The sequence below is a fragment of the Mugil cephalus genome, chromosome 8, assembly GCF_022458985.1.
Source record: "Mugil cephalus isolate CIBA_MC_2020 chromosome 8, CIBA_Mcephalus_1.1, whole genome shotgun sequence".
NCBI classification, from domain to species: domain Eukaryota; kingdom Metazoa; phylum Chordata; class Actinopteri; order Mugiliformes; family Mugilidae; genus Mugil; species Mugil cephalus.
The window spans coordinates 18986743-18997762 of NC_061777.1; positions in this window are offsets into that span (position 1 = coordinate 18986743).

An 11020-nucleotide genomic window follows, 5' to 3' on the forward strand; every position below is an offset into this window, starting at 1 on the left:
GTCTGGCTCTCATAATCAATAAGTGCTCAGTGTCTTTTCAAGCCCAAACATGATTATTGCCTGTTTTCTTTTAAGCTAGAGAAACAGAAACCCAAAGCCCGTCCCTGTTATGAGAAGTTAAAGTGACAACCTAAACAGTGGGCCATGTGAACACCAGGTGCGTTGCAGACTTTTCGTCCAAAGTCTCACAAAGTCTGAGCAGAACCTTTGTCCCCTTGCCAAAATGTTTAGTGTGTAAAATGCTTGAGCTCTTAGCGTTCTTCCTCCGAATAGTTCTTTACATGATTTATAGCATCAAAAATTATGCAGTGTGGCAGGAAAAAGGGGTTATGTTGGTGAATATCCAGGGCTAAAGGGCCCACCCAAACCCAGAATCTTTCCAGGGATACTTTAATAAAACCTGCTAAAATAACTTGCTACCAAATGAGCATTCCAGGAATAATATAGACAATTTCTCCAAGGACTTAGAGTCAAAATAGCATTTTAGAAAAACCATCACAGACAGCACACGTGACCCATGTCAAGACACAACTTTAAAAAAGCCCTTTAAAACTTGAGCTGCTGAATGCAGTTTAACAGGGGCCGATCCACCTGGCAGTGCACATTGTAAAGCGTCATTTAGCAGGTTTAATATTGATCACAGGCACAAAACAATAAAATGCATGCTCTACTGTTGTTTATGGTAGCTGTTAACCTAACGGAACAGTCCTCTGCATTTTTTTCAGTCTTGGTAAAACAGTGGCGACAGTGTGGCGGAGGCTGTGCTGTTTTCCCCATCTGTCAGCTGCTTGACAGACAGCAACAAACTGTAAATCAGTCACCTCTGAGACAAGGCCGGCTCTCTGACTTCTCAGAGCAAACAAACCATAGGGTGTGTGTCACTGTGTATGAGTGTGTGTGCCTGTATTCGCCCTGACAGCTCACCATTCCCTCACATACGTCATACTGTATGTTTTAGGTGGGTCAAGTGGAGCTATTTTTCTTACAATAGGGTACTTTATAAAGAAAAAAAAAGGTCAGTCTTTGTCTTTTATGTTTTGGATCTAAATTTGAATTATCTCATGAAAAGCTGCCATGCCAGGACTACTGTTCTGTTTTAGTCTGCTATGATCAGCGTGTTGTGATGGCCATTGTCAGCAAGTTTGCAAGTGTTGAGTCTGCTGGCTTAAACAAATTAAAGACGGTTAAATTTGGAACATATTGCAAAATCCAACATGTTATTACTGTGTGCCTCATCAAAAGAAAAGTTGATTGTGGAATGCAAATGAGGACGGACAGCCACACCTTTCACGCTGAAACCTGTGCGTGCATCAGTCCCTGTGTAGATCCCCTCGCTTCACATCGCGCCTGAGGTCTGGGGCTGTCTGGACTCTTAGCTTTGCGCGGAGCCGCAAGCCGCCACTCCTTTACAAACTGACAACTGCTTTCGGGAGTCAAACAATAAACTCAACTTTTACACTCCGTCGACATCTTTGATGTGCAATCACGAGGCGAGGGGGGGAGGTGTGGGGGTAAAGTAGGAGTAAAAACATCCTCCAGCTCACCCTAATTGTTTCAGCATCTGTTCTGCTGTTGCTATCACCCAGACAGGCTGAAAACAACTGAAAACACACATCCAAAGTTTCCACTCAGTCCATTTCCTTTAATCAGGCTGCCCTCACAGTGACTGATTGCCAGACCAGAACTTGGCCTTGTCTTGACTGTCTCTTCATCTCTGCTGACTGTGCAACTCGTGTTGAAGTCGATGGGGGTTTCATCTTAATAACGCTATTCTTTTCTCCTCAGCAGACAGATGATGATTACATCAACTCATTACAACTAATGATTATTATCATGCAAAGAGGCTGGAGGAGGAAGGGGAGCATGCGCCCAGGTTAGGAGTGGGCCAAGAGGAACACGTTATGTTTGAATAAGTGTCCCCGGCCAGATTACGTTAATGGAACGAGACCAACTGGCTGTGGAACGTGGCCTTGCCATTATACACGTACTTCAGGTTTCTAAAAGAGGAAGCGGGACACTGTTAAAACACAAAAGGTCCAGATGTGAGGCCCCCTTGGAACACATCTCACTGCCTGCCCCCTTCTGAATGCTGACAAATTGGCCTTTAACGATCCCATAACAGGCCTAAAGTCAATGTCAAAGCCATGTGTCACTATTCTGGACCCTGTACGGGAAGGCCAACTGCCTCCAAAAAAGAAGCTGGGACTCTAAGAAAATATTTGGACAAAGCCCTGCACAATTTCAGCACCCAATATGGGTTGATCCACATGCTCCACACTCGGCATATGTTGTTGCAGTTCATTTCTTTTTAGGATGGAGGGCTTCAAACCACAGCTGAGGGATTTAGTATGACTTTCTGCATTATTAAAGGGGCAATTGAGAAGATGGTCAGTTAAAAAAAAAAAAAAAGAAAAAAAAAAGTCAAACATCTATCTGTTCTGCTGCAGTGATATCATGTTAGTGTCCCAACCAACTAGCTGGTTCGTACAGAAAGGGCTGGTGAGCCACTGTAGCGTTTAGTCTGCCATCAGCATATTTTTTTTTCTGCAGCATGCTGAATGTCAGTTAGTCAGTGGATGTAATGAAAAATGGCAAGTAATCTTTGATGAACAGGAAGGATAAGAGGGCATGAGGGTAGGGTTTGTTTTTAACCTAGCATGACGCCCTCTGTCTCTCTTTGCCACCCATTAGCCTCCTCGCACATACTCAGCAACATCCCTTCCACTGGCCACAGGTGACACAGTGGCCTGGCCCCCCGAGATTATCAACAGGTCATTATAAAGATATGACTTATCTGCAAAAGCAGACACAAACACATGTTGCCCATGTGTAGAAAATGAAAGACACAACCTAGGATCTTCTTGCACTGCATAAAAAATTGTGTCTTACTCTGCCTCTGCACTGGTTCACCACAGCGCAGCATGATAAAAGTGGATCGTATCTCATGACTATTTGACAAAAACAACAGTGACTACGTCTTTTTTTTCTTTCTTTTTTTGAAATTGGAACAGAGAAGAAATTTCTCTGTGTTAAATTGAAAACATGGGTAGAATGAAAATATTCTATGGCCTATGATAAAGTTCATGACTTGGATGTGTACGCTACAAGCCTGTTCCTTTGAGCTATTTCTCCTAAGCTCCTGGGTGTCTGGGTGGCCATGATGCAAGCATATGTATTGGCTCGCAGAACAATCCCTTATGAAGCTAAATATTTGCACCCGCTGTGCAAATGTGGCTTAAAACAGACCACACCGTCCCTCCCCAACACCAGCCCTTCATTTAATCTACCACATAACCACCACAAAAAAGGGGGAAGTAAAGAGAAAGACTCTGCATTTAATTTAACTTCGCTTTAAGACAACCCTCCATCTATATAGTCTCATAAACACGAAACGGCACGTTTAGATAGCATAGTGTAAACAATAGATGCATCTGACAATACCCAGGAAATGAAACGCTTTTCATGCCGTGTCAAAAGTCCGTGCACCTAGGTCGTCATAGTATGTGTGGCGTCCATATGGTGATAGTAGTGGTGATCAATCTAGGCACTCGCAAAATGCCATCAGCATATATTTTTTTTCTGCTGCAATTGAAGCAAGCAACTGATCACATGCAGCATGCCGTCGGAGGTCTTTCTGAAGATCTTCACACTACTTTTTGTAAGTGTAGAAGTGCAAGACTGTCTAAAGATTATGCACAGTTACTCCCATGTGTGTATCAACTGAGGTTGATAGGAAAACCATTAGTTCTGCAGGTACTTGGCAATAAAAAAACTTTGACATAATGATGGCATCAGATCAAATTTCATGATAATAAATGCTAATGATGGTCTTAATGGAAACTCGGCCAGTTTTTGTCAAGACATTTCTCTGAAAAATAAGATCTTGGCACTACAGTTAATTTGGGCGATCACTAAAGTGATTCATCATCTAGGGTTCATTATTGCTACACCATGTCACGGTGAGTCAGCAGTTTAAACCAAAGCGATAAAGTGGCGAACGCTCCAGCTGACTGACATTGCTATAGCAGGACGCTCACTAAAGTCCAGGACCCTCTCTTCTGTTTTTAACTAATGTCTTGTCAGTAAGAACAAAGTCGGCCCCGTCCCCTAATAAACAGACGCCCAAAAGCTGTGTTTACACTTTCACCTTTTGATGTCTGAACATCCACATCACAGGCATCATTTTAGTGTTTACATTGTACTGAATTTAGGAATTATTTGAGAGGGAACACTAAAACAGGAAGAAAAAGTCTGCGTTACCCATCACCCTCAGTTGACACCGTATGCATGCGGTGGATGTAAAGGTTTGGCCTGGGTTCACAGCTCAGCCCTTCCTGCCTTTGTTGGCCTTTGTTTAGGGTGGTACGCCTTCATCAGCCTGGGTTGCCCTTGTGCATGACCCTTGCTCTACAGGCCAGTCCTGAAAGATCACCCTACGTCTTACACTTCAATGCCGGTTGAAGTTTGAGGCATTTATTTGTAAATTGAGCAGAACGCGGAGGAACACTTGCTTGGCTTTCATGAGTATCATGGAAACCGAATGTTTTTTTAACAGAAGGTTGAGGTGGGTACAACCCCGAGGGTCTTTAGGATTAAGGTTGAGAGGGCAAGTCTAAACCTGCTCTCTTAACTTCCATTCATGCAGGAAGGAAGGTATGGTTACTCTCGTAAAAAAAAAAAAAAAAAACTGACTTTACCATGAATGATGAAAAAAAAATACATGTAAAATTGAACAAATCATCTAAATCAAAATTCTGTCATGATGATTTAACAATATAGATGGCTTTTGCTCAGTCATACTGGACCCTCTGTAATTAAAATCCCAGAGATCTTCCCGCTCACATCTGTGCAAGTGTGACTTCATGGGCCCATGGGGAGGGCAGGAGGCTGCTTGACAGCAAGATCAAGGTCAGAGAGTTTGGGAAGGGAGAAGAAGAGAAAGCAGGACACCCAGGCTCTTTTCAGGGATAATCTCTGCAGCTAAAACGCAGAGTGACACGCTTTCACGTGCCCATAAGGCAAACATCCCGTAGCATTCCAGCGTAGCAGACACCCGGGCCTTTTTATTTGCAGAGCGAATGGCGACTCATCGCCTTGCTCTTTCTGACATGTTGGGGAGGATTTTCAAGATGATTTGCCTCACAGGAGAGAAGCCTCACCTGTCAGAGATAGAAAAGGCCTTAGGCCAGGAGGCAAAATGGATAACAAATTCTGACAAGAGGAATCCGGTCTTAGCGGGAAAAATACACATAGCCCTCATTTGAAGTAAAACGCAATAACACGTGCTTGCTGAGGTAATAAATTTCTGATAACCGGATGCAAACATCAGCAGGATAGTGAAGTTACTGATCCAAGATAAGCATCTCACTGCTCCTTATCTAGGCCTCAACGTCCTCCCCTCATAAGAACCTGTTAACCTGCATGATTTAAAACTATATAATGACGATTTGATTGGGCCAGCAGCCAGCTTGATTAGCTTAGCACAAAGACTGGAAACACTGGGAAACAGCTGGCTTATCTCTGTCCCAAGATTAAGAAAAAAAAACAAAATCCCTCTAAAGCTCACTAATCAACATGTTAAGAGTCTTCCCTGTTTCAACTCCTGCCTGCAGCTTCGTATCCACCGTACAAATATAAACATCCGATCTATGTTCTCATCTAACGTTTAAATGAGAAAGTGAATGAACCATGCCCTTGTTTTAAGAGTTGTAGGAACTTTACACAGAATGCAATGGGAAACCAACAAGTCGCCAGTTCCCAAAATAAGTCTCTGCGTGTTGTTTCCAAGGCAATCAAGCCTCAGACTACTGTATTGTTAAAAGAGGTTGTTTGGCAGCAGGCCTGTAAATCATATTCTTGTTAGCGAAAAGCAGACAGTGTGCTGATTTTCTTTGTAAAAAAAAAAAAAGAAAAAAAAAAGAGGGAGAATCCAATTGTTTTTCGCCTCCCTCCCCCTCTCCCTGTGCGGCTATCAGCGGGTCTCTGGAGAAGTGCTGGTTTCCGTAAACGTGATGGGAAGATGTTTCCTGTGGCAGGTCTGTCTGCTGCTGATTAGAGCCCATCCATCAGCTGGACCTCCTTGGAGTCGAGAGGAGGGCACTGGTCAAATCTGTCTCCCAGTCCACACCAGCTTCTCCTATGAGGCCATAACAGGGCCACACCCTGTCCCTTCACCCTTGACGACACGGTCCAACAAATTTCTCAGCTGGTGCTAATTTTGGGCAAGATGATTCATTGATTCAAATTTGGATGTGACTCTAAGTGAGCACAATAAACAATGTTGGAACCGGAGCCAGGATTTCTTTTTCTTTTTTTTTTTAATTATAATTTGTCATATCTTCAAGCAATTCTTTATTTCATCCATCTCACTGGTCAGCTCGGCGCAAATACAGACAATACAGAAGTTCACAAAGTGGGTCATTCCTACTATACGGTGCCATTAGAGCCTGGTTTACTTCATCAAAAATAAGTAAAATTTTCCATGTTTTTTGTATTTCATCTGAAGGAGGATTTATTAAACTATAAGTAAACTATATTGTTCCAGCTCAAGATATCAGTAATTTAATGATTTGGACAAAGTTCTTTGAATGTGACAGAGACAAAATGTCCACCCTGACATTCTCATCTCTATTAGTATATGTTTTGAATCCACACTTATTATAATAATTCAATTTTATGATAATTAAATTGTCCCTTAATTTACCTTTGAAATATCTTTTTTAACAAATATTCACAAACAAGTATATTCACAAAGAGTCCTGCTCTATTTTAAGGCGCAGTCTAATTTCTTTTCGAATTAGAGGAATTTCAGAGGAGTTTTCATTTATTTTTAAGCGAGTTCAATTTGGCAAATCATACACTGCAAGTAAACACAAAGAAATGCTTAATATTTGTAATTTTCTATTTAATTATTATTAAAAAACACGCAAGTAGCAAAGTGGACAGGGCGTAACAGGGTGGACCTCATATCAGTGAAAAACACATTTCATTAATGAAAGTAATTTTGTTTTCAACAGTTACATGAACATTAAAATCGTAAACATTAAATTAATTACCATTTAACCCACTCCCATCCAACCACCCACCCCCACAAAAATGTAGAATTTATTCGATTTCTGTTACTATATTTGTAACTTTAGTTGAGCAAACCTGATTTGGGACAGTTTAACCTACTTATGTAAAATTAGAGTAACTATTTTAAACTGAACTAATCCTGCATACATATCATTGTATGATACTCTCATACTATGTGCATATTGCGTTGTGGGGACTCAAATGGCACCGAATAGTAGGAATGACCCAAGTACATTTTTCTTTTCTGAGCATAATGTTTTAGATTATCATCCTGGGAATGTTTTACAGTTTAGTGTGGCTACCTCGAGTCTCAGAGAGGCCAGAGTGGCTTTTGTTTTCTTTTGCAGACGCGATCCTTCATCACTTCAGGTTTTATGGCGCTGATTGCTCCGTGCAGCAGTGCAGTGGCGTTGCTCCCCGTCTGCACCTCCATGCCACTCTTTGGCATAGCACCCACAATAGCAGGATGACTCCAGTCTAAAAACAGGCTGCTGCGCGTGCCCCCTGCTGTTTAGAGGTAAAGTTCTCCTCTGTCCCCATCACTTTCTTTGGCCTCCAGTGTAAAGTATAAACAGGAGGTAGAGTAGTATCCTCCCTGGCCAGCCTGAGGAAACCACACAGGGTCTGGGGACTGAACTCGACTGTGTTCACTTCGTCAACTGGAAGGCAGCACCGTGAACTGTTGAGTCTGGGAACTGTGTTACGTCTCATGTCTATTGTCTCGGACACTGTTTATGGATCTGTGTCAAATACTACCTGCCCTTGCATGACAATAAAAGTTGTGCTGGCAATCTTGACAATCTTGAGGTGCCAGTAACGAAAACAGAAGAAAACTCATTGGAGACCATTTAAAGATATGAAGACACAAACAGGAAAGATTTTATTTAACAAGTCAACACAGGAGCAGTAAACACTTCAACTGGTGAGCCTCTCGTCTGCGCAAATGTCTTAGTGGGGGAAAAAAAGGCCAGGAGTGAAAAATTGTGCTTGCATGCAAAATAAAGGCCAGCACTTTCCTTTTGTGTTTATTCTCTGAACAATGTGTAAATCAGTATACATTTCTGTTTATTAATACAGACAGTAATAACTCACAGAAAAGTTGTGTCACAACACTTGTTTTGACACAAATTCCTTTGTTCTACAGCGACATAATTGACCACATCAAGGGAAGGAATTTAGCAAAATTTATGCCACACTTTGACTCCAGAGGCTATAGCTTTTAGGGGCCCCCCTCCAGGCGTGCATTTGTATGGATGTAACATTCCTCAGTGAGCAGTAAGTGACGGAGTATCATTGACCGCACTCACCTCAACCTGCAACCTGTCAGGCTACTGAACCTGAGGCTGACTTAGACAATGCCCAGGTCAACAGGTCTTCATTGCTATCACTGCAGGCTACAGCTTTCATTACTCAGGGTTGACCTCTGACCTTTGAGGGACAGTCTAAATGAGATCATTAGAAATTATCACTTATGCTAGCATGTTGATATTCAGAGGGTATATTTTGCTTTAAAATGGTGTTCACAAGCTTATGGGTATGTAGGACCATACACATAAAATAAGTGATGTTTTCAGTTGGTATCATTGGCCACAAACTGTGAGGCTACAGCCAGCAGTCACAACTGTCTTTATATGGAGGACACCAAGGCTAACGGTTTAGCAAGCTAACAAGCGGCTAACTTAATGTAGGAAATACAAAGCGGCACTAGAAGAAAAAAAAAAAAAACTTTGGTAGTACCACATTTACTAAGAAGTTTCTGGAAAGCATCAATAATTGTACCAAATTTAATGCAATCCGATTTTGTAGTTTGGTCGAGGTATTCAACCCAAAACCATCAGGGCAGTTCAGAAGAAATCAGGGTATCACTGAAGTCGTCAGGAACCATTCTGAACATTTAATTAGTTCATTAATCAGATTTCTCATAGGATGTGTGAATCTCTCTTCTAGTGTTCATTCTACTGGAAAGGTTGGGAGATCACTTAAGTTCCTGCCGTTCATTATCGCAGCAACATGAGTGAAGCTAATTTTCCATCAAATAGTTGTTAAGCAGCATTTCAGTAAAAAAAAAAAAAAAAAAAAAAAGTTACTCTCACGGCAGTGCTGGAGGAGGTCATTCTTCCTGAGGGCCATAAATGTTTTTATAATAAATTTTAATGGTAATCTATGCAGTAGTTGGTGAGATTTTTCTGTGTGAATCAAAGTGGTTAACTGGGGACTTACAGCGCAATCACAAAAGCTATGTTGCATTAATGTCTGAAAAAAAAATCTGCAAGAGAGCTGAAGTGGATTGAATTTTATCCGTCTCCAATCTTTGATTAATTTCCAGCCAGATGTTCATCACCCTGATTAGAGTTTACCATCTGGCAGGAACACAAACAGAATATGGGTCAAAAGACTGACCCAGCACATTGGTGGAAGTTGACTTCTTGGACTTGAAGTTATTAAGCAGTGGATAACTGACAGTAGCTCAAATAAAACCTTTTGCTGTTCTGGCAGAGGAAGAAGGGACAGAGGAACTCAGGTCTTCCCAGCTGCACTGCTAAAGGGGGAAATGAGAGTCAGGCTCAGAAAGATTTATAGTCTTCATAATAAATTTCACAGGAAATATTACAGCATTACATTGTAAGTGTGGATATTATAGTGAAGGAGCAAGGAGCACTTGGCCCAGCCGGGAATGGTTCTGATAATAGCCTGGCCACTGCTGCTGTTATTGTTCGGGAGACACTACACCAGGCTGACTCCTCTTTAGATCAGATGCACGTCTCAAAGGCAGACACTGAGACTTCCTTTCTGCCATCCAGCTGCTGCCTGTCATTACTGGGAGCCTCTGAAGTTACAGCCAGCTGCTCCTGCACATCAGCGCACTGTATTCTCAGCTCTAAATGTACAACATTAAATTACAGAAAATAATAATAATTAAAAAAACAAATCTTAATTGGTTCATAAAATTAGAACGTTTAAGATTGGAATCCTCCTCTGGATGGATTTCACAGAAAGAAAACATCACACGTGCTGCAAATCAAACCTCAGCTGTGTCCGCAGACTGCACATTAAGTCCTCTTCTCCATCCACTTCTCCTTCACATGCATAACTCAAGTGAGATTTTCCACATTTCTCTCATTCCATTACAGTCTCCGTCTGACCTGCATAGTCCATGGTCAGACACACCAAATTCCAACGCTAACAAGCACCACAGTTCAGAAGAAGAAGCACAGAGGGACACATAATCAGATAATATACCACCAGCATGCAAATCGCTACTGGGCTATATTATTTAATCAAAAAACTCTGTTCACATGAAGTCAATTTTCTGCTTTAAAGCAACTCATCCACATTCAGTGGTCCAGCAGCTCCAAGTTGTTAAACGTAATTGCAGCTAAATTGCTAAGAATCACAAAAACCATATCCAGATTGTAATTAGAGGGCCCGACTGTTGCGGGCAAGCTACACTGTACGTTCAGAAAATGAGCCTTCTTCTTTTCTTTTGTCGCTTAGGCGTGGGTTGTCAGATCGAATGTGCACTGGCTGTCATACGCTGTGTGAGAGGAGGGCACGCTTGCTAAAAGCTGCAGAAGCAGTGGTGTGACCTGACGCTGGCCCTTGCCCCACACCCAATGGGAGTGAAGCTCAGTGGCAGGACGCCACGGCTGACATGACAGCTCCTGCTGAGAGGGGAACAGACAAGGCATAGCTCACTTCTAATCTCCACCAGACTTGATTTGTGTGTGGCTGGTACCCCGCCTGAAATTCTGCACATCCCAACATTGCGTAAGTCCCCTGCTTGACCAGAGGAAGACTCCTGCTGAGCCTCACACATGACAAACGGTGTCTTATCTGGGAAAAAATGTCCTTGGAGATATTTCACACTTTGCATGTGAGTTGGTAATTTGGTCATGTGTGCAAGACCCACAAGCAGAGACATGCTTCAGATTGCATGCCATGTACA